The sequence below is a fragment of the Triticum urartu genome, chromosome 4A (genome assembly GCF_056163025.1).
Source record: "Triticum urartu cultivar PI428250 chromosome 4A, HENAU_Tu73, whole genome shotgun sequence".
Lineage (NCBI taxonomy): Eukaryota > Viridiplantae > Streptophyta > Magnoliopsida > Poales > Poaceae > Triticum > Triticum urartu.
The window spans coordinates 587924782-587929055 of NC_141876.1; positions in this window are offsets into that span (position 1 = coordinate 587924782).

The following is a 4274-nucleotide window of genomic DNA, read 5'->3' on the forward strand; positions in this document are numbered from 1 at the left end:
TCCGGGTTACCCCTCACTTTGGCCTCTGGCTCAAGACCGTTGAAGTGAAGCCGAAGATGATCGAGGGGCAACATGCAGCGTGTGGAGGTGCCTCAATACGCAGGATGACGGGAGCCCCGTGGCCCAAAGGTTCCATCCCAGAGGTGTCTGAATTGTGGCAACGGGAGTGGTTCTACATCACGGCTCCTAGAAGTGCCAAGTGTGCGGCTGCCCCTGTTTTCCGCTTAGGCCCTCCACCACAACCGATGTCATGGATTAGTAGAGGTCTGAGCTGGGGGCCAGCCAAGGACGTGCCCATACTACAAAGCCGCATTCGAGATCTCTTCAATGGAGATTTCAGTTTGGTTGCGGTAATACAAGTTATGCTGGTTCGTCAAGTCCAACCTTTCAAACGCCGGCCTCTTCGGCTATGGGAGTTCAATCCCGAGGGACCGCATGTCATTCAAGATTTTCTCGGCCTGACGCACGAGGAGATGTACAAGTCATTCTTCGGACCTCAGGTGGAGTGTCCGGAAATCACCGAGGATGTGGGCCTGAGTAGTAATCGCGCCACCGAACAGGTAAGGTGTCCTCCAGTCGAGCATACTATCTCTCATTTGTTTACGAAGTTATTTTTTTTGAGAGTTCGCTTTCTGACCAGGACTGGCTAACAAAGGCGAAGTTGCTTCGGTGTTCGGCCCCCCTCCCTGAGGGTTTGGAAAACCCGGTATTGGAAAAGATGCTCCAGACCGCACCTTGCACGGAGCCCTTGAAGGAAGATACTATGGAGGATAATGCGGTCGGACGCGGGCCCCCAACGCTGCCCATTCTAACCGAGGGAGCGAGCGTCTCCGCGAAGGAAGACGACCTGAAGAAGAAAAGGACTGCGTCCGGGGATTCGGAAGCCGAAGCTTCCAAACGGGAGAAAAAGTCTCCCACAGAGGGTCCTGCCTTGGGGGGCGTTGTTGCCGCACAAAGTCCGCGGGGGGATCAATTCTCCCGCGATTCGTAAGTGACTCGAAATACTTTAATAGTACAGATATGCCATCTTTTTCTTCTGAGAAGATAACCACCGCATATATTCTTGCAGTTCGGGCCTTAGCCCCTCTCAAATGAGCTCGTCTTCGGGGGATCTTCTTCCAGAGATGATGGAGAGCGAAACGCCTCCTCCAGACTCCTCCGCTCCGGAAGCAGGCGACCCTGAAGTGTCGTCGCGGAGGGCCTCTCCGAGTCCGGTGAGGCCAGAAGATAATCCCATTGACCCCCAAAGCTCCCAGTGTCCGGCCCCCGAAGAGAGCAGACAAAAGAGTCCGGCACCGTCTAGTGTGCGATCGGATGTTCTGAGGGAGTTGGTGGGGCGAGCAGCCATCACAGATGAATACCGTGTGCTGATGAGTACGGTGATGGAGAGAATATCATCCGCCGAAAGCGGATTGCATGAAGCTTTTATGAGTCTACTGATAGGCTTTGAGGTACGTAAAAGAATGTATGGTAGTCTTGCACATACTAGGTGTGCCCTGTGTAGATAGTAGCCCCTGAGACTCTGGTTGTCGTCGGAAATGACGACGAACAGAGGATCATATTCCCAGGTAATAACCATACTACCTCTATGTGTAGGTGATGGAAGCTCTGGTGGCTAGCCGGACTAGCGAGTTTGCCCATTTAGAACGGTAGTTGGATGCGGCAGACGCCGACATCGAGCTTGTTAACAAAAGGCTTGACGAGGCATAGGGTAAGTGCCATTATCTGATAAACGCCACAATAGGAAGAGCAGTATGATGCCAGCATCTTCCTTATGTCATGACTGCAGATGGAGCTGCCACTGTAGAAGCCTTGCGGGCAGAACTTGCCCGAGCCAAGGAACACACGAGGTTGGGTAATGCGGCTGCTTTGAAGGCGGCCGAAGAGTTGCAAGCCGAGAAGGCCGCACATGGCGAGAGCCGAGACAAGATGGCCAAAGAATTAAAAGCCGCCGCCGACCGTTGCCGGGTTCTTGAAAAGGAAAACCAGGCGATGGCATTGGACCTTGAGAAGGCTGCTGCGACAAGAAAAGACCACCGCTCTGCTATGAGGGCAAAGAAGGAGGAGCTGCGGGAAGCCGGGCATATTGTAGCTGGGAAATCCTTTATGTTGCAGAGGAGGTTCGGAGATCCACGGTATGCCCCTTTGGATCGGCTGTGGAGTTCGGAGGATGTGTATATGGATTTGGCGGTGAGCGCTGCTGATGCGGCCAAGTACTTCCAGGGTCAGACGGACCGTGAAGTAGATCAGCTGTTTTGGAGACAATTCCATTCTCCCGAGCGTCCGCTGTCATTGACTGACCAATTAGCCAAATGGGCCGAACTAAATAGGTTGTCCAGACTCTCCATGAGGTCTGTTGTGGATCAGTTATGGCCGGAAGGGCCAAAACCGAACAGCTATTTCAGCTTGGTGTAGCAGTTACTTGATGTGGTGCCGCGCATTGATGCGATGAAGAGGTCAGCGTGCATAGAGGGCGCACGGATGGCCTTTGCCCGTGTCAAGGCATACTGGGCGGAGATGGATGCTACCAATGTTGCAGTGCGGGATTCGGCCATAGGCCGAAAGGCTGCTGAGCACTACTTTGAAGAAGTTCTTGAGGGTGCCCGTTTGGTAGAGGCCCAGTGCTCAAAAAATATTATGTTTGAGTGATATGTAATCTCATTGTAAGCGAGATGCTTTTATAAATGTTTATAAGGCTATTTTTATACTTTTGCCTGAAAGTAGTATGATGCCTCCTGGGCGGCCGTTTTTGTATACATGTGTATAACCTGAAAGATTGCAGTCGTCGGCTTCAACCCCCACGCATATAATGCGGAGGTGCTCGGAAAAACACGCGTTCACACTTAACCCAACGTCTTGGTCCTATAAAGGAGGTGATAGCGGAGCGAGAGAGGCAACCGGACTATAATGCTTTAACACTTTCACTTAGCCATAGGAGTTTGACAGTGGGGCTACTGATAGCCCCTGGTGGCTCTGAGCTCTCCTGATCTCGGGGTGCGGACATGCCTGGCCAGAAAACGGCCCTTCGTTAAGGCGAAGGAATTCTAACATTCCCATGGGTCATCGAGTGGTTGACCAGTCTCACACTAGATCATGACAGTCAGTTTTCGGCTTTCTCTACTGACGCGCTCGTCCGGATGAACCAGGGCACAATCGCAGTAGTTCTCCTGGTACTACCTTAGCCGGTAAAGAGGAACGTAAGGCACCAAAACACAGGAGCCGGGCAAACCCAACATTTGACCAAAGACAATGATTCGGAGCTGATGCATATAGGGCCAAACTCGCGACGCCGAATACTCCCTAAGGTATTCGGTCTTTATGGTATAAACCGGGCCTGAAGAATGGCCTTTGTAAGAAGCCCCTTGTGTCCAGGTACGTGCATTGTTCTGGCGTGGCCACATGCCAAGACGTCAGCATCCTTCTCAATGGTGGATATGTATCAACAAGAGACAGTAATCCTTCTCAATGGTTTACGCAGGGTCTTAATCTAAAAATAATCCTTGGGTCGGGTCCCTGCTGCACATCTGCGCCTGTGTCTCCGTTGTGTCGTATCCTGGACGGGTGTAGCACGATGATTATCTGTAAAAGAGAGGAATTTAGGTAAAAAGGTTGTCGTGTAAAAGGATAGTTTTCTAAAGAAACCATGTATAATTCAAGATGAGAAGAAATCGCCACTCGTCTGCGTGTGTTGAGCCCCTTGTACTTTTGAATGATAGGGGTGTGACCGTTTATTTGATATGAGCAGCGGCGCCAGATTTGGTTAGTTGTGTCTGAGGTCTTGACGACCTATTGGATGCTTTTGCTGGTCCGGGTGCCATTAGTGTGCGGCTGCGAAGGCAGCCTCACTCTCTTCGGCGCGCAGAGATCGCTTGATACTTTCGTGCACTGAAATGATGCCACGTGGACCGGGCATCTTGAGTGTTAGGGAGGCATAGTGTGGTATTGCATTAAAGCGAGCGAAAGCTTCGCGTCCGAGTAGTGCTTGATAGCCACTTTTAAACGGAGCGATGTGAAAAGTTAAGTGCTCGCGACGGAAGTTATCGGGGGAGCCGAATATAACTTGTAGTAGTAGGGAGCCCGTACAACGAGCCCCTAGTCCTGGCGTTACTCCTTGAAAGGTAGTATTGCTATGGCGAATTTGTGTTGGGTCTAACCCCATCCCGCGGATTGTATCCTGATATATTAGGTTTAGGCTACTGCCGCCATCCATCAGGACTCGTGTGAAGTGGTATCCGCCAATTACTGGGTCTAATACCAGTGCTGCCCATCCTACG